Source organism: Antechinus flavipes, chromosome 4 (assembly GCF_016432865.1).
Source record: "Antechinus flavipes isolate AdamAnt ecotype Samford, QLD, Australia chromosome 4, AdamAnt_v2, whole genome shotgun sequence".
Taxonomy (NCBI): Eukaryota; Metazoa; Chordata; class Mammalia; order Dasyuromorphia; family Dasyuridae; genus Antechinus; species Antechinus flavipes.
Window position 1 is genome coordinate 383,379,251 of NC_067401.1, and position 20,061 is coordinate 383,399,311.

Genomic DNA, 20,061 nt, shown 5'->3' on the forward strand with positions numbered 1-20,061 from the left:
ATGGCAAATGCTTGTGTCTGCACCCAAGTGGGAGGCAGCCAGCAGCCTGAAGCTAAGGAAGAGCTAACTAACTGCCCTCCATAGAAACTTGTGGCCTCTGTATCCTTTGTACCGAGTTCTAACTAGCTGAACAGAAAGAGTGAATGCGAAGTTCAGAGAATCTTGACAAAAGCTAAGAAGAGTTTAAGGACAAAGGGGCCACTGCCAGGAGATGCTGAGAGACTCTTTACCAATGATGTTACATTCTGGAACAAAGGTAGGGGATACTGAGGAACAGAACCTTCTCTCTGTAAGCCAGGCTTTGACTTGAAAATAATGAAAAGGGAGCCATAGGACTCATATTTTGTCTGTTTCCACACTTTTCAGAAGGATCTGGGATCCTACAACTCAAGATGATAACTTCTGGGTCCCTCTAGGGCTTCCCTCTTGAAAAAATTCATTTTCCTGACCTGGGCTTTTGGGATCTAGGCTGCTGAAAAGCCATATAAAGTCCCAAATGGAAATCTTAGCTGATCATAGACCCCATCCCATCCCGCATGTTATCATGAGGAACATCATGAACAGGCGTGAAGTTCTCCATCTTCTATACCTTTCCTGACTTCTTCAGGTGATGTTGACAAACAAAGGCAAAGCTGGCGTCCTGCTGCTAATTAGTTCTATGCTTTGAACACTTAAAAAATTACTTTAAGCATTAGTTTCCTCCTCTTAAAATGAAGGAGTTGGAAGATTCTTTCCAACTCTGCTACCCTATGAATTGGAGCGGGGGGTGGGGGGGAGAACAGTAATAGTAAAGTTGTCTAGAAAAGATGAGGCACCTGGATGAATGAGAGGTGATTACTGATGGGATCTAGAGGCTCATTCTACTCAAAGTTGGGTGAGGAAGGTCCTTAAAGAAGAATGCAATATCAGTGTTTACTAATAGGAAAATGTCTTCTTCTCTGCTCTCTTTCTAGGTGCCCTTTGGAGGAGGTATACATTGAATCCCCATTTTCCAGTTCTCCTAGACCCTTTGATGATAGTTCCTCAGCATCTGCATCTGTGGCCTGGAGGAATCTTGGGAGAAGCCTTGGGGAAATCTGGTAGGAAGGATGTTAAAAGGAAGGAGGGACTGGGAGGAGCTGAGAAGGAGGCCTGGGGGAGATGGGGCTGTGTTACATAGAGCAGATGGGAGCTTCCCAGCCACTCTGGAAAGAATAGTCCAGGTGTTCCTCCCCCAACTCCTTCGGGTTTACTGAGTAAAGAAATGTCCCAGGCAGAGAGAAAGATAAGTGCATATAACTGAGATCCACTTCATCAAATTTTCCTTATTCTCTAACTGTTCTGAATTTTGGATGGAATCCTCAAATATTAGTGCTAGAAGGAAAATTGGGGATCATCCAGTCTATATCCTTTGATTTTTACAAATGGGGAGAGTGAGGCCTGAGGAGAGGGGAAAATTTGGCCAAGATCATCCAATAAGTTAGCATGCCAACCTCAGTTTTTGCTGCCAACATTCTCTACTTCGTCCTCTGGGTGGTATTACCTGGCTTTCCTTACTGAGATTAAGGGAGCAATTAAGTTTTTCATTTAGGCAGAGAGAGGTGGGGAAATCTAGCAGGGGTTTGGGGGGACAAGGGAAGGTAGCAAACTGACTCGATAGATAATGGGGTTCGAGCCTCAAGCAGCCCCTAGCCCATCCCAAGGTGATTCTAGGATACAATTTTCAGGCCTTAGGTATTATATATGATTCCATGTACCTCCCTCTATGTATATCCTCATAATTTCATTCTTGTGTGAACACATCTACTCTAGGATCATAAATACCATCAGCCCTCCATTATCTAGCTCGAACCTCGCTTTCCAGGCATAGGGAACACCATCTCCTTCAGGAATTCTATAATTGCCGCCAAATTAGCTTATTATTAGTTTATATTTCCAATATATGACATTCACTTCTAGTTCACTGACCATATCTCCTTCCTGGTGCTCCCTCCTAACTTCTGTATCTTTGAATGACTAACTTCCTCAAGTCTCAGTTCAAGGGACATTTCTGCCTGACCCTTATTCTGATCCCCTCCATTATTAATGCCTTTTCTTTAAGGGCATTAATCAACTTTGTATATTTTCTCTATATCTATATTATTTTTCTCCTGAGTCCTTCGGGTCTGATTCTGTTTAGTTTCTGTCTTTGAATCCTCATTGGCTAATACAGTGCCTAGCAGACGTATAGCCAGCATTTAAAAATGTTTGTTTAATGTTGCGTTCTGGAAATGGGGACAGTTGAGAGGTTTGGACCCTGTGGAGAGCTTTCTGGCCTAGGGTGCCCAGTAAATAATTGGTTTGCTCTGGACAAAATTTCCAAGGAAAATCTTGGCACGAACAATCAGGCCATCTGCAGAGAGCAGCCCATGCCTGGAGATGATGTCACCAAAACAATGGCCAGTTTGCCCAGGAAGCCCAGCTGGTGGCCTGGCCAGTGCTTACAAATGGTTCATGTGTTTAAGGAGCCAATAGCACCATCTTCCTAACGACTTCTCCGCCTCCAGTCTGAAGAGGTGAGCAGAAGCAGGAAACCTGATTCCCTCCCCCCCCTTTTCATTATCTATACAATTACCTGAATATCATCCACTTTCCGTGAATAATTATAACAATCACAGTAATACCTAACATTTATATAGAGCTTTAAGCTTTGCAAGCACTTTACATATATTATCCTATCTGATCAACAAATTACCAGGGCTCCTGAATAATCCAAACTCAAGGATCATCTTCAAAGTTCATTTAATCAAGGACTTTCTCACACACATTCACTAGAATTTGAAAATTTACAGAGTGCTTTTCTCACAACTACTCTGCAAATTAGGTTATATAATAATGCCTAAAACTCTTGTGAAGCACTTTACAAATATTTAATTTTATCCACACATGTGCCTTGGGATGCAAGTGCTGTTCTTATCTTCATTTTACAGATGAGGAAACTGAGGCAAAAAGGTGAGATGATTTGGGCAGGGTCACTAAGCCACCTAGCTACTTTAATTAGATAAGTGAATAGGGGACTGAACTTGGAGTCAGGAAGAGACTGAGTTTGAATCCTGAACAAATCCTTCTCTTTTTTGGAGGCAGTGTGGGTTAAGGATTACATAGCTAGTAAGTGTCTGAGGCTGGATTTGAACTCGGGATTTTAACAGTTCTCATGAAATTGATCAGAGGACAGCTCCTATGAAATTGGCCAGCATTTATCTATTCCTTGTGGCACAATGAGAATCTCTTACCATAGACCTAGGAAGGTGAGGGCTAAGCAGTGGGCAGTGATTGAAAAGGATGGGGGATTAAGTGGGGAATGGGGATGGAAAGAAGGGAGGAGAGACTTGGAAACATCAATGGCCTGCTTCATTGGGAAAATCAGGGCCTGAGGTTTACTCAACTGTATAAATTATCAGTTTCCTAAGGTGCTGGTCAGGCAATAAATATATATTTTTGTTTATTTTATCCAGCATGCTCATTCCCTGACCCATCCCAATACACACACACACACATACTCTCAGTTGAAATCTGAGTTAATTACAACTTAGACTAGTTTTGCACTTTAAAAAAAAAGGCTTCTTGGGGACTTTTTTTTTAATTACACTCATTTGAAAGTTCCCCTCCTGCTCTCTATCCATAAAACTTTCCCTGCAATCATTACAATGCTTAGGATGGACCAGTTGGACCTGGCAATGCTGGAATACTCTGTTAATGCTCTCTGCATATCTATGCTTGTAAAAAAAAAAATGAAAAGAAAGAAAATGGTTCAGCAAAATCGATCTGCTTGTTGACCACATCTGACAATACATGCAGCATTTCGTTCCCATAGTCACCCACCTCTCCTGCAGAAAGAGAGCGCTTGGACAGACTGAGACCCGGAGAATGCAGAATGGGTGTGTGTCTGTGGGGCAGGAGGAAAGATCTCACTCCGTGGCTCAGGAACTTGGGTCCTGAAGCTTTCAGGGCTGTGCTTTTCAGAGGTGTTATGGAACCACAGAATTTTAGGTCTGGAAGGGACCTCAGCGGCTTCTAGTCCAATACATACCCTGAAAGTAATTCCTATCACATTAATTACGTGGCCATCTAGCCTTTGAGTAGCTGGGTAGTCAATCAATAGAGTCCTGGGCCTGGAATCATGAAGACTCCAAATCTAACCTCAGACACAGCTGTCACCGTGGGCAAATCACTTCAGTGTAAAATGAGCTAGAGAAAGAAACGGCAAAACTGCTCCAATATCTTTGCCTTGAAAACCCCAAATGGGTTCATGAGAGGTGGACAAGACTGAAATGATTGACCAACACCTGGCCTTTACTTGAAGACTTCCAAAGAGGAGGACTCTGCTATTTGCTTGGGGAAGTCTATTCCATTTGAGGGCAGATCTACTCATTAGAAAAATTTCCTTAATGCCTACAATTGCCTTTTTTAATTGGGTACTTTGTTTCTTTAGGGATCAAATTCTGCCTTCTCCTGATAGTATTAAAGATAGAAGACTTATTTCACAATTTCTTCCAACCAGTCTCTTTTCATCTAAAATTGAGAGTTCATATCTTTCATCTTTCTATCTCCAGTCTCTGGCTTTCCCTACAGTCATCCAAGACCAGCTCCTCCCTGGAGGAGTTCTAATTCCTTCAGTACAACCTGTATTTTCCTACATCTGTGCTCACTGTTCCCAGCTGCATTTAGATTCGGCTCTGCTAGCCTAAATTGTTTTCATCCTTCAAAGTCCCAGGCCAAATCTGTCAGTTAATAAATGTTCATTAAGTCCCTACTATGTGTCAGGCACTGTGGTGAGCACTAGGAATAGAAAAGGAGGCAAAGTATAGCCCCTGGTCTTAAGGAACTTACACACTAAGGTGATGGTGGGGGACTGGAGGAGCTTGCCATTTCCTTCTCCAGTTCATTTTACAGGTGAGGAAACTGAGGCAACGAGGGTCACATGGCTAGTAAGTATCTGAGGCCAGATTTGAACTCACGAAGAGGAACCTTCTTGACTTTATCCATTGTTGTCCTACATGAATTAAGAAAAGGCGAAGGTTTCCTGGAGAAAATGGGATTTTTGGGGGGAGCTTGAAGGAAGCCAGTAGGTAGAAAGGAGAAAGGAGGCAGAAGAGAATTTCCATTGGGGGAACAGACAGAGAAAATGTATGGAGCTAAGAGATGGAGTGTCTTGTTCATGGAATAGCCAGGAGGTCAGTATTACTGGGCATACCTGGCTCAGGTATAAGGTGCAAAAGCACAAGAAAAGTACATATGTTGGGAGGGAGGTGTGTGTGGTTTGAAGGGCTTTGAATGTCCAACACGATTTTCTATTTGATCCTAGAGGTGATAGGGAGCCGCTGGAATTCCCTGAGTGTGGGGGGAGGAGAGAGGACGGTGAAGTTCCACATCTTTATGAAGCTTTCCCTAATCACATTTGGCCCTGCTCTGAATTCTTATCCTATTATTGAATACCTATCATTTTACATTTGGCATTCACATATATATATCATCCCTTCAGTTATGATGGGAGCTCCTTGGGGGTCAGGGAATTAGCTTTATACATCTTTGTATCCATCATAATACCTTGTTCTATGCACTTAGTGGGAAGTACAAGGAGCAGCTAGAATGCTAGAGTCAGAAAGGCCTAGATTCAAATCAAGCCTCAGACACTTAACTAGCTATGTGGCCATAAGGAACTCACTTAAAACAGGTCTTCCTCAGTTTCCTCATCTGTAAAATGGGGACATCTACAGCTTCTACCTCTTAGAGTCTAGAGAATAAAATGAAATATGTGTTTGTAAAGCACTCTGCAAACCTTGAAATGCTATTATATTTAACAAATGCTTTTACATTTCACAACTGGTTGGCTGATTCTAGCTAGAAGATCCCACCTAGAAGCTAGGCAGGCAGTGTGTTATAGTTGAGTGAGCATTGGAAGGAGGTACCAAGAAACCTCAGAATCTAAGTCAGAGAGGACTTAGTCTACTCTAATGCATACCTGTGTAGAAATCCAGGCAGTCATTCAGCCCCCACTTAAACAAAGATCTCCAATAATGGAGAAGCTGCCACCTTGGACAGCAGTGATCCACTTTGGGATGGTTTTAGAAGACAGGAAGGGCTTAAGTTCAAATTTTGGCTCTGACTTGGACAGGTCACTTTATCTCAGTTTCCTCACTTGTAAAATGGGGATAATTGAATGAATACTAGCTGTTTTAATGAATATAGGGAGTAGCTTGCAAACTCTGAACACTATGTAAACACGAGAAATTATTATCATCATCTTTGGAATAAGATTCTGGAGCCTTAATTCTTCCAGATGCTTGGAATCGGTTCTGCAGGGAAGTACCTTGGAAAACCCAGATTCTCGACTCTCCGATCTCATAGAAAGATTTGCCTCTGAGGCCAGATTGGGTTCTGCCTCCTATTGCTTCTACACAAGCTGGCGGGGCAGGCCATAGACTCAGAACTGTGTTCTGGAAAGGGCCTGGGGTGCTAGCAGCTGGCCTCGAGACCAGGCTGGCACAGCTGACCTGTAGCAAGGCAGGGTTTGGGCACAGGCTGGCACAGACGGGCACGAGCCAGCCTAGTCAGGAGCCAGGCCTGCTGAGGCAGAGCAGCACAAGGGGGAGAATCTGGTTGAGGGAGCTGTTGCAATTTTTCCTGAGCTCAGGATACAACAGCTTTGGAAGCCAGCTATAGATAAGAGGAAAACATGGTGCATCCATAAAAAGGTGGGGTGGGGGGGCAAGGACCCAGTCTCTTCCTCTCTCTTTCAGAGCCAGATTTAAAGAAAAGGTGAATCCCAACAGGCAGCCCTTAGTCTATCCAGCTCCTGGGCTTGTCTGTGTGCTGGGGCAAGGAAGAAGTGCCTGAGGTCCATAAAGGGAGATTGGGGAGCCAGGGGAGATATAGTGGTCAGGGGCTTCCAAAAACCACTGAATAGTGACAGCAACAGACCAAACAAAGTACCTATTTATTCAGATTTAGAAAGTCACTATGTTCCTCACCAGCTCCCTTAGGGAAAGATGCTCATTGTGGCCCTTCAGGATCTCATAACTTGGTGAAGATGGATCAGATGAGTATGTAGGTATCCAGGAGACAGGACTAGCTGTCATTTTTGAGTATAATCATCCTCCTTTTTGCCCAGAGTTAAGAGGGCTTAACATGGTGGAAAGAATATTGAATAGAGAGTCAGGAGAACCACTACGCTTATCAATGTTCCTAAATCACTGATTGTAATTTGGATAAATCCCTTCCCCTCTATGCTCTCAGTTTTCTTTTCTGTAAAATGGGGTGGTGGAAAGAATACTGGATTTAGAGTTAAAAGACCTAAATCACTTCCCCTCTCTGTTCTCAGTTTTCTTTTCTGTAAAATGGGGTAGTGGAAAGGATACTGGATTTAGAGTTAAAAGACCCAGGTTTAAATCTCAACTTTATTATTTACCTTCTGTGTGATTTTGGACAAGTTGTTCACATCTCTGTGACTGTCAAAATGGGTTGGTCTGGTTAGATTGACCTGTAAGGTCTCTCCCAGTTCTAAATCTATGATCCTAGAGACTAGATGACCTTTTCAGGTCCCTGCTTATGACCTCTTTGGCTTCTTGGCTCTTGACCCACACACTAGCTTCTTGAGACCCCATATATACACATTGTTCCTTCCATTTTCCTTTTTTCTAGTGGATTCACTCCAAAGTTTCCAGCACACATGCAAGATTAGAACAATTAAGAAAATGCATGTTTCTATGCATTCATCTACATGCATGCAAATAAATATTGATTGAGCCCCATTATATGCTTGGTGCAGAGGAAAAGTACTATGAACTTGGAGTCAGCCTGGTTTTGCTGCTCATTAAACGGTCTGATGCGAGTTCCTCAACTTTACTGCACCCTAGCTTCTTCATCTGAACATTATCATTTATTCTTGTACTATCACTGGGGAAGAAACCTTTTTTGTTGAGTATAAATGAATGATTTTGGGGTGGAGGGTGACCTTGTGGTACATGCCCATTAGTGTTCAGTGTGTTTTATTCATGCATTTGTCTGTGGAAATCCATGTGGACTGTGGGGAATCCATGATTAATGTGGTTATACATGCCCTTATCATCTGCATCCATCCATTGTGTGCCAGTGTATCTCCATGTATACCCAGAGATATTGATGGGGGCCTGTCCTTTTGTTTGAGAGTGCAGAAGCCCTTGTTCCAAGAGTTTGTGGACTACATGTGCCTTGATAGGATCATCAACTTAAAAAGAAAGCTACTTTAGAGATCATGTGATCTCCCAATGAAAATACAGAATAAGTGATAATGTCTCACACATGTAGAGCCTTTTATAATTTATAACAAATTTCCTTACCACAGCCTCATTCTGAAAGGAGAAGCAAGAAGGTGTTATAGGGAGGGCACTGCTCTGGAGCTGGAGTTTCAGCTCTGCCTATGTGACCCTAAAGAGGGTAGAAGTGGGAGCAGTTCCTTCATCTGTGAATTTGTAAAATTTTGTCAATGAACAAAAAAATTCAATATTCTCTTTTTCCTACCTCTGCCCCACTGAAAATAAAAATAAAAACACAAATATGCATAGTAAAGCAAAATTAATTCTCCATATTAGCCATGTCCAAAAACATATGTCTCAATCTATCCCGTCAAGTCTTCTACCTCTCTGTCATGGGGTGGGTCATCAAGTCAACCACACATTTATTAAGAGTCTCCTATGTGCCAGGTACTATGCTAAGTTCTGGGATACAGAGGGAGCTAATCAGGGAAACAGCAGACAAATAATTATGTACAAACAAGATTTGGACAGGATAAACTGGAGATTACCTCAGAGGAAAGATACAAAAGAAGGTTCTGTGAAGAAAGGGGACATTAGCTGAGACTTGAAGAAAGCCAAGGGACCCAGGACATGTTTCTGGGAAATCATTCCAGACATAAGGGACAATCAGGGAAATTGCTTTGCTTAAGGAACAGTGGGGAAGGCCAGTGTTAACGGATCATACAGTATTTGTAAGGAGAATAAAGGATAAGACTGAAAAGGTAGGAAGGGGCCAGATGAAAAGCTTTAAAAGCCACTGGCAGCTAGGGTGCCCAAAGCATAGAGCATCATTCACCTCCCTGAGTTCAAATCTGACTTCAGATACTTAACCCTGGTTTGATTCAATTATCTCATCTATAAAATGAGCTGGAGGAGGAAATGACAAACCAGTATCTTTGCCAAGGAAACTCAAAGACCCAAAGAGTCAAACATGACTGAAAAATGACTCAGCTCAACTTAGAAAGCCAAAATATTTGTATCTGATCCTGGAGGTGAGAGGGAGTCACTAGAGTTTATTTGGGTAGCGGGGAATCATGGTCACACATTCACTTTGGGAACATCATTTGGGTAGACAAGTAGAAGACAGGAAATGGAGAGATTTGACACCAGGAATGAGGTGATATGGGTTTTCACTAGCATGGAGGCAGTGTCAGAAGGGCGATTTTATCAAGGTAGAATCAATGAGACTTTGCAATGGGACTTAGGTGGTGAGGGAGAGTGAAGAGCTGAGGATACATCTAGATTGTGAGCCTGGATAACTATTAGTATAATGGTGCCCTTGACAGTAATAGGAAAGCTGTTTTGGGGAAAGATAATGAGATTAGTTTTGGACACGTTGAGTTTAAGAAGTCTCTGGGGCATCCAGTCTGAGATAGCCAATAGGCGGCTGGAGATGTGAGATTACAGGGCAGAAAAGGAGTTAGGATGGATGAGGAGATTTCAGAAACATCATCATAGAGATGATAATTGAATCCTTAGGAGCTGATGAGATCACTAAGGGAAATAGTATAGAGGGAGAAAAAAAGAGCCCTGGGGAATACCCTTGTTTGTTAGCTTTTGAGACTTGGATGAAGGTCCAACAAAGGAGACTGAGAAGAAATGGTGAGATAGGTAGGAGGAAAACCAGAAGAGAGAACAGTATCTGGAAAACCTACAAGGAAAAAGGGTAGCTAGGAGAGGAATGTGATCTCAAAGTCTGCAGAAAGAGGAGGAGGGATGTTTCAGCATGGGTGCTCTGGGATTGTGTGGATGGTCATAGAGTTCTTAAATCTTTCAAAGTCTCTTCCTTTACCTGTAATTTAAAAATTATCAGGCTCCAAGTTTTATTTTAGCTCAAAATCATATGATCCTAAGTAGGTTGGATTGGGATTGTTATCCCATTTTGCAGATGAGCAAAGAGTTACAGACATATTTGGCAGTATTGGGATTGGAATCCAAGTATGATTCCTCTTTCAGTACTCACACCATCATACATAATGCCTATTAGCAAACATTTATAAAATTTTAATTTTATATAAATTTATATAATTTATATAAATATATAAAACCAAAAATAAAAATATAAATAAATGAAAATTTTATATATAAAATTTTATTTTTCCTATTTATGTATAATTTTAACCTTTATTTTTTATAATTTTAAATTTCAAATTTTCACCCACTTTCCTTCCCCCCCCTTCAATTTTGTGAAGGCAAGCAAGTTGATCAAGGTTATTTATATGTGTTTAAAAAGTGTTTTGAAAGAAGTTTTAGTATCTAACCTGCTTGGAAAGGTCAAATAATGAAGTTCAGTAGCTTAAGCAGCAACTTCTCATCTTTTCCTGGAAGGCTTTCCTATTCTCTCTTAATTCTAGTACCTTTCCTTTGTTGTTTATTTGCTATCTTGTATATATAGCTGGTTGTCCTAGCTATCACACTATGTCTCCCCATCATACTATGAGCTTCTTGAGAGGAGAAATTGTCTTACCTTTCTTTGAATCCCCAGTGCTGAGCATAGTGCTTGGCTGCTTAATAAGTGTTTATTGACTGGCTGACATAGTGATATAGTCATGGGAATGTCTGAAGAGAGGATATATGAAAGATATTAGGAAGGTAGAATTGACAGGACTTGACAACTGGACATTGATGATAAATAGGAAAGCGTTTTCAGAGGCAGGGGCCCCAAATAGGCATCTTTTGCTAGACAGAACTTTCTTGGTTCTGTATTAGGTCTTTCAAAGAATAGTTCCAGAGAACTAGAATGGACCTCAGAGGGTGTGATTAATCCAATCTGGGCCAACAACTCCAGTTGGTTGAATAGCAAATACAAAGTGTTGTCTCCTGAGATGAACCCAGTGAGTAACTTGTCCCAAGTCAAGATCTCAGTTGGGTCCTGCAGAGCCCGCTCCAGTCACTGAGATAATTGACTCCAAAGGTTCTGGATATGTATGCTGAGTAGAGTGTCTCTCTTAGAGCTACACTTCTCAGTAAGAGTTTGAATTTCTAGAAGCATTAAGAATTACAAAGTACAGAGACTGCAACAGGTCTGTGAAGTAGATGATGATAGATATGTTGGTGACCACCCAGAGGAGGGAGGCAACCTGGCTGGTGGCCTTGGGTTCAGGCCATATGAGACTGTGCCTTGATAGGATGTGAAGATGTTGGGCCTGGAAAAGGAAAGAGTGGGGGGGGGGACATGGCAGCTGTCATCAGTTATTGGAAGGACTATTAAATACAGAAGGATTAGGCTTATTCTTTTTTGTTCTAAAGAGTAGAATCTTGAGCAATGAAGTTGTCAAGAGGTGAATTTGTGAAATCTTATAAAAGTGAAAGTTGAAAACTATCTTTATGTGTAATTAGAAAAAATAAAATACCATTAAATGGGGGAAAAAGAGGTGAATTTGAACTTGATATTAGGAAAAACTCCCCAATGATCAAAACTAACCAAAAGTAGAAGCTGCTGTCTCCAGAAATGTTGGGTCCCTCATCGTAAGTGATATATAAGCCCAGACTACATAACCACTTGTCAGACAAATTGTGGAAGGTTGTTCAGATTGGGAGAAAGCATTTATTAAGCATCCTACCATGTGCCAGGTGTTGGTCTAGAAACTTTACAAATATCTCATTTGACCCTCACAACCTGGGAGGTAGGGGCTATAACCCCATTTTACAATCAAGGAAGCAGAGGTTAAATGATTTGCCCAGATGGTGAGTTTCTGAGGCTGGATTTGAACTCAAATTTTCTTGACTTGGATCCAAGCCCAACAATCCTGACTTTAAGTGATGATGCACAAAGAAAGCCTATTTGGCAAACTTCTCATCAAAAACCATTATAATAGTAAGAAAAGGACCTCCATTTCATTCAAACTTTACATTTTACAGAAGAGAAAAACTAGGACTTAGAGGACCACAACCAGATAATGATAAAGCAAAGAGTATAGGTCAGTTCTCACGGAACCCAAGTCAGAACTCTGTAAAGTTATGGACTTGGGCCTAAAGTATGCTGGTATAGGTTGTTAACCAATCAATCTATTAATCAATCAGTCTTCAATCAATTAATGAGCATTTGTTGTCAATTAGGTGCCAATCATCATGCTAGCTACCGAGACCAAAAAAACACTCTCTGTCCTAGACAAACTTATATTGTCCTGGAAGAAACAACATTCAAATAAATACACTCACACTCACACATATACCCATGCTTATATATTTTAAAATATGTACACAAGCAAATAGAAAGTAATTTGGGGGAAGACCAGAAAAGCCTTCATGTAGGAAGTGGTGTCTAAGAATTAGAGATGAGAAAGGAATGCCTTCTGGGAACAGCCTGTGCAAAACTGTGGAGGTGGGAGATGGGATTTTTTTTTTTTAACAAAGAATAAGTGGGCTACTTTGACTAGAATGTAGAGTACTTGAAGAACATTGTAATAATAAGCCTAGAAAATAGGTTGGAGCCCATTTATGAAGGACTTTGAATGCCAAGCAGAGGAGTGTAGAGGGTGAATTGGGGTCAGGGGGCGGGGGGATGTCCTGGATCTACTAAGAAGATTTGAACATGCATGGGGCTTATTATCTGAAACATATGTGACATTTGGCTATTTTGTATGAGTTGTGATATGTCTACTCTTCAGCTCTTTATTTAGTACAATTAGAAGAAATTTGTAGAAAGAGAAACTCAGGTTCCTTCTGAGAAAGGACTTCCTTAGTCTTGAATGATGAAATACTGGAACATACTTATGTGTAGTCTCCCATCCCTGGAGAAACTTTAAGTTAGCATAAATCTTCATTGTCCAGTCTTCATAGACATATTTTAGAAGAGGTAAGAAAGGGGAAAGACCAGACTACATCCTTCCTCTTTTTTTTCTTCCTTCCTTCCTTCCTTTCTTTCTCTTTTTCTTTCTTTCTTCTTTTCTCTTTTTTTCTTTCTCCTTTCCTTTCCTTTTTCCTTCCTTTATTTCTCTTTCTCCCTCCCTCCCTCTCTTTCTTTCCTTCCTTGTTTTCTTCTGTATTTTCTTTTTTTAATGCTGTGAACTTTTTTTCTCTCCCTCCCCAATCTGACCTAGAGATGGCTACTATTAGACACAGATATATATACACACATGTAATTATAAATACATATTTACATATACATATATGTAATTATAAATATATGTGTGTATGTGTGTAAACATCTATCAGTTCCTTCTTTGGAGGAAGATATGTCTTCATATGTCCTTTGTAGTTGATTTGAGTTGTTATAATTACTTAGTCATTCAACCTTCTCTTTTCACTATTCATTATTTCATGAACTTTCTTTTTTAAAAAAATTTAATTCATTTAAAAATTTTGAGTTTCAAATTTTCTTCCTTCTTTGAGAGGCAAACAACATAATGTCCAGTATACATGTATATATACATTATATATATTATGCTTTTATTTTCTAACCCTGGCTTTTTAAAAGTTTCAAAGTACCTTTCATGAAAGTTTCTTTTAGTTCCCAAACATTTTATGAATAACATTTATGTCCAAGAGTTATATTTATCTAGTTTATATTAAGGAATAATAATAGTTTACATATTTAAGAATTACAAAATGACTTTCCTTTCAACAAGCCTGCTAGGTAAGGAGCATACAGATATTATTATCTCCATTTTATAGTTGTAGAAACTGGGGAAGGGAAGTCAAATGTCAGCCATTAAGTATTGGAGCTGTCATTTGAACCTCATATCTCATGCCTTTCCGCATGGATTCTGGAGATGTGCAGCTTGCCAGCAATCCTTTCTGAGGGTAATTAAATCCTAGGAACTGGAAAGAACTTTGAGATTAGATATTCCACAATCCCCCAATTCATTCTAGATGGATAGTTTAGTAGCCTATTCTCACACTGACTCTCCCTAAAAAGAGATGTCACTAGCTCCTAAAGTATAACTACCTTTATAGTCAGAAAGCTCTTGCAGTCTTTGGTTCTTCCTCCTACGTTCACAATTTTTGGTTTCTTTGTGACATCTATTATCTCAGTGCTCTAGACAACTCTATAAGAGAAGGGACTTAGTGTGATGCCTGAAATAATTTCATTGTTGTTCAGTCATATCCAACTCTTTGTGATCCCATTTGGAGTTTTCTTGACAAATATACTAGAATAATTGCATTTCCTTCTCCTGCTCATTTTACACTCGAGGAAATCAAGGCAAACAAGTTTAAGTGATTTGTTCAGGGATCACATGGTTGGTAGGTGTCTGAGGCTGGATTTGAACTCAGAGCTTTCTGACTGCAGATCAGTCATTCTATCCACTTTTCCATTTAGCTGCTTCCTACCTCCAGCCCAGCATAAACTAGATGCTTAATAAATGCTCACTGACCACTCTTTATTGGGAGAGTTTCCCATCTGGGTGTTCAATTTTCTATTCCTGCCCCCTAGATGGGACTTTATTGTGCTGGGAGGAGGGCATTGAAGCATGGTCTATTTTGAGTAAAGAAACCTGTTTTCAGATCTGGGCAGCTTTTTTTTTTTTTTTTTTTTGAGGATGGGAATAAGTGAGAAAGGTAGGCAGAGCCCAAGAAAAAGACATCAATCAGAAGTGGGTGGGTCTTTCATGGAATCAGAGTCAGGAAAAGAGATAAGGGGGTACTGAAGCATCATACACATATGTACAAAGACACAAATATAACTGCATCCCTCCTCCCTCCCTCCAGAAATACATCTATTCCTTCTAGTAGTCAGTAGTATCTTGGTGTTGGGTCAAAGCAACACTTCAGAGACACTTCTGCCTCCTTCCCTGTCTGCCTTTGTCTCCTGCCTTCTTTCTTTTTTAGTTCAGACTCTCCAGGGAATGCCAAGCTGAAGATGGGATGAAAGGGGACTGGAATTGCTGGGATTTTATCACAAAACAAAAATAATGCCACCTGAATAAAACTACAGGTAACTTCTAGATGGTGTAAGCAGTAAAAGAATAATATGGAGAATTGTAGAATTAAGGGAAAATAGGGAAAATAGCTAATAATGATATTAAGTCATTTGTATTTAGCATTTTTCATTAGGTTTTCACAACAATCCTGAGAGGTGGTCAGGCAAGTATTTGTCTTCCCCATTTGACAGAAAAGGAAGAATCCCAAAGTGTCAAAAAAAAAAAAAACTTGACTGAAGGTCAAGTCATTAGGAAATGGAAGAACCAAGATCCAGAACTCTTGATCCAAATCCACTGATCTTTTACTATACCATAATGTAACAAATATAAATGCAACTATGGAAGGATGTGTAATAATGCAAAGTGAAGAAAGCAGAGACAATAGAATTTTAAAAGAATCAGTGTGCTTTCAGGCAGACAATGGATTGGAAACCAGAAGTCTTGAATTTGAGTCCCATCTTAACCCCAAATGAGGTGTATCTCTTCATTTATCTGTGACTTAGTTTTTTCCATCTATAAAATGAAGGGATCAGATCAGTCTCTAAAATTCCTCCCAATCCAAATTCTCTTTAAATCTATGATGCCTATGTTTATATACTAACTACACATTGACATTTACAAATCTATATAAAAATATTTTGAAAAGTAAATGAAAGAATCATAGACTAGAGCTGGAGGGAACCCAGAGGAAATAATGGAAAATGTAATTATTGCTAAAAAAAAGTTTAAAGTTTTTTAAACTATTGATTTGTCTGTTAGGTTATGCTAGGAAAGAAAAAAAAAAGAGAGCTTGGGGGATGGGGATGGAGGGTAGGGGTGAGTATATTGCCTCATTGCTGCAGCCTAGCTGTGAAGGGATAACTGACGGGCATTGTAGGGAGAATGGCTATCTGCTTCTTAGAACTAGCTGTCAGACCAGAACTCTCTTCCTCACAGGTACTAGGAAGAAAGAGAGTTGCAAGGTTCTCTGAGTCAACTTTTAATTATTCAGAAGAACCTCAGAAGAACCTTTGTTCTGTTCCTAGGCCTATGAACTGTATTCCTGTCTATTTTCAGAATGGAGTTCTTAGATCTCAAGAGCAGCTCTTTTTAGAGATGAGGAAGAGGAGCCCAAAACTTATGATAATAATAGGATTTGGGCATCATCTCCCTCCCTCTTCTCCTAAAAGAGCATTGATTTGTAGTTGGAAGGAGATCTTAACGATCACTTAATTCAAAGTTCTCATTTTACAGATGAGGAAACTGAGGTTTAGGGTTTTCTTGATGAGGGTTGTGCAGATGGTAAGTGGCAGAGGTCACATCAGAACCTCAGACCTTCTATTCCAAAATCAGAGCTTTCCACAGCATGCCTTGTGCTGCCTCTTCAAGTGCTGAGTAGATTGGGAAACATGTTGGAGGCCTTGGGAAAATAGGGGAACAGAAATAGAGCAGGGGGCAGAACACAAGAACAAAGGGAGTCCTGTTTAGGGGAGCAAGTAGGGCTCCGAGCACATCCTCTCTCTGTGCTCTCTTGCACACAAATGTTCACACGATCCCGTCCCTATCACCCCTCCCCCTTCCTCTGGATTCTCAAACCTCCAAACAACCTTGAATGACATCTCTGGTTCCTAGACCTCAAGCTCACCCCTCCTGTAGCCTGGCTTTGAGTGCTTTCCTGATCCTCCTTCTCTTCCATCCTAGTCCTTTTCAGCACTGGGTTCCTCTCAGATTCTATCATTCTCCCTTACCCCCTTGTTGCCACCCCACAATCGGAGGACCCCATAGTGCCACGACTGTAGGCCCCATACCAGAGTTTCTTTAGAAGGGCTATGGGCATTGGCTGCAGAGGCTAGTATTCATCACTGGCTCTTTTTTACATATAATAACAGCTACTTGCATTTATATAACATTTTAAAGTTTGAAAAGTGTTATTTCATTTGATCCTCACAATAACACAGGATTGCAAATAGCATTATCCCCATTTAAAAGATGATGAAACTGAGGGAACCAGGTTAAGTGGCTTGCCTAGAGTCACACAGCTAGCAAGTATCTGAAGGAAGAATTGAGTGTGCTCTTTTTTTCCCCTGACATATCCCCCTCCCCCACTCGTTTTCCTACCTCTAGCCCCTTCTCTTATAAGGAAGTTGAAGCTTCCTGAAAATCTTTCCTCTTCCCACTAGGTGTGGAAGAAGAGAGAGGCAGGAATGTCGGGCTTCAAGACGCCCCCCCCCCCCAATCCTGTTATACACGTATGTCAAGTGGCTTGGGTTCACTTCTCTTCCTTGGGTCCCTTTCTTTAAAATATTTCTTTCCTTTTTAAAACTTGAACTCCAGTCTGTAGTGGACACCACTTTCCACTCCTTGTCCCGCCCCCACCCCCACCCCACTCCAATCACGATCAACCTTTTCCCCATTTTGCAAAACAAAACTTAACCCACCCCCAAAAGAAAACAAAACAAAGCAAAAAGCCTTAAACCACCACAAAACTAAAAAAGAAAAAAAAAAGACTTTGGAAGGAAGTGCTTAACTAACCAGCTCCAGACCCTCAGAGAAACCTCCTGTTTTTCCCAGGATGTTCTTGGCCAGCCTGGGGTACTAGGCACCTGGAGTTGCTGTTTGCTGGGATACCTGGCATCTCCGGGTATGGAGTGAACCTTAGGGTTCCCCTAGGATAGCTGCCCCTTAGCTGGAGGGCCTCCCTTATCACCGGCTGCCACATTCCGAGACACGCTGCCGGGAACCGGTCCCCAGCCTCCCTCAGTCAGTCCAGGTTACACGAATGAGGATGGAGAGGGACTGGGAAGACCTGAGTATGCTGCTCCCCTCTCGGGGTCCCCCATGGCGGGGATGCAAGGATGCTAAAGGAAGTCAGCCAGGTGCCTGCAACCCCTTCTCTGCCCACGCCCCCTCCCCAGCCCCAAGTTTAACTGAGATTTTTCCGAGTCTGGAGCCCAAGCTAGGACCATCTTCCTGAAGCCCTGGGGGGTACCCAGAGGCCTGGGACGTACCTGGGACGCAGGGTGTGGATCAGAGGCGAGCCGACGCAGCAGCCAGAGTCCTTGAGCCCGGAACCACCTTCTCTCCCCCGCCCTCCTCCCTCAGCTTCTCGCCGTCCTGCCGCCGCCACCGCCGCCGCCGCGGCTTGTGAGTGTGTGTGCGCGCCCCTAGCCACTGCAGCATCTCTGCATCACGATGTGCTCCTCCCTCTCCCTCTCCGTCTCCCTCTCCTTCCCCCCCCCCTCCCCTCCTCCTCCACCTCTCTCCTCTGTCTCCCTCTCTCTCTCTCACATGCTCTGCTCGCCGGCTCTCTCAATTTCTCAGCCAACGTTTCCCTGTCCCCTGAGAGGGCTTTCTCTCTCCCCCACCCCATTGTCCCCCTCCCTGGTCCCACACCCTCTTATCTTTACCTCATTTGCTGTCGTCTAAGGACCAGTGAACGAGCCAGACTCCCCGCATCCTCCATAATTCATGGGCAGCACCAAGCTCGGCAGCGCTGCTCTTGTCTGGTCCTCACTCCATCCCCGCCCTAAGCTTCGCTTCTTGCTCATCCCCAAATTGAGTCTCCCTCTGTCGAAGGACTTGAGACTTCTTCAGTCTAGTTCTCTGAGAGCCTCAGTGTTGGGTAGTGGTGGTGATGGGGGAGGCAGAGGGGAAAGCCCTCCCCACCAGTCTTGGAGTTCTGCAGAGGCAAAGTACCCAGGCTCGTCTTAGAAATGTACCCCCCAAGAAGAAATCACCGAGGGGAGAAGATTCAGGGGTGGGTTGGGGGGACCCGATAGACATCTTCCAGCATCTGAAGGGCTGTTGGATGAAAGAGAAAGGATCAGCCCCATTCTGCTTGATCCCAGAAGATAGAACTAGGGACAATGGGCTCGAGTTGGGGTTGGATGTCAGGAAAAACTCTTAGAGCTAAGCAAAAGTGGAATGTGTTTCTTGCTGCTTTTTCCCCCAGCGGAGGTTTCAGAGATTAGACAAGCCCTGGTGTGGGATATGTCAAAGTGCACATTACTTTGGTTAAATTACAGATTTTAGATGTGGAGAGGCCTTTTCATTTTACAGATGAGGAAACTGAGGCACAGAAAGGGTAACTGACTTTTCTAGGATCATACAGTTAAAAGTATTAGAGATGGGATTTCAACCCAGATTTTTCTAACACCCAAGTCCAGTCTCCTATCCATTACACCCCACTGCTAATGTGGAATAGATGGCTTTTGAGGTTTTTTTCATTTCTTGAGTTCTTTGAAGGCTGTTCTGTATTGGGAAAGTTTGGGGAAGGAGTGACTTGGTTAAGTGAAAGAAACTTTGTATTTAGGAAGGCCGATTCTGCTGAGATCAGTTAGTCGATGAACATGTGTGGTGATTTCATTATGCACCACCACCTCTTGGGGAAATTAATGTGAAGAGTCTGGGACAGAAAGAAAGAAGGGAATATTCCACTCATGTCTGGACTCCTTTAGCTGACTATCAAAGTGTTCTCATTACCCAAGTCTTCCCTGATGGCTTCTGTATTATACTCTGAGCCAAGAGAAGATCAATGATTTGCCAGCCCCAGTAAATTTTATGCCACCCCAGTGTGTTGAGTCTTGAGCAGGATTCTTGCTTCCCCCTTTTTGTTTTATTTTTTTCCCAAATTGAATGCGGCCATCAGTAGGTGGGTGAATAGGGAATGCTTCTCCAAAGTCAAATCTTGAAGACTTGGATTATTTATCTTAATGGTAGTCAAATGGAGTAGGGATTGTCCAGGGCCCATTATGTATGGAGGTGGAGGGAGTGAATTAGGCAGTTTCTAATTTTTGCCCCCAAGAGACAAAGGAAGTCTGTTCCCCAGATCTGTTTTTCATTTTCCCCCTGGTTTCTGAAGAGAACATTATCCTAGTGTTATGTCATTTCTGCCTCTCACTGACTGAGATCAGGGCTTCTGATTTTGC

The 20,061-nt window shown here is 41.9% G+C and overlaps 1 protein-coding gene and 1 long non-coding RNA gene across 2 annotated transcripts in view; one reads left to right on the forward strand and one right to left on the reverse strand.

The window, feature by feature from the left end:
- CNTN2 (contactin 2) overlaps window positions 1-18,346 on the reverse strand; it is a 57,188-nt gene extending 38,842 nt beyond the window's left edge. The window contains exon 1 of the mRNA XM_051998546.1: window positions 18,142-18,346. The gene's annotated coding sequence lies outside the window, so the exon portion shown is untranslated. The remainder of the gene's footprint in view (window positions 1-18,141) is intronic.
- Window positions 12-15,305, forward strand: LOC127562663 (uncharacterized). Its single transcript, XR_007953747.1, has 3 exons — window positions 12-256; window positions 954-1,079; window positions 15,063-15,305. It is a non-coding gene; the product is annotated as an uncharacterized LOC127562663 (long non-coding RNA).
- Window positions 18,347-20,061: the final 1,715 nt, after the last annotated feature.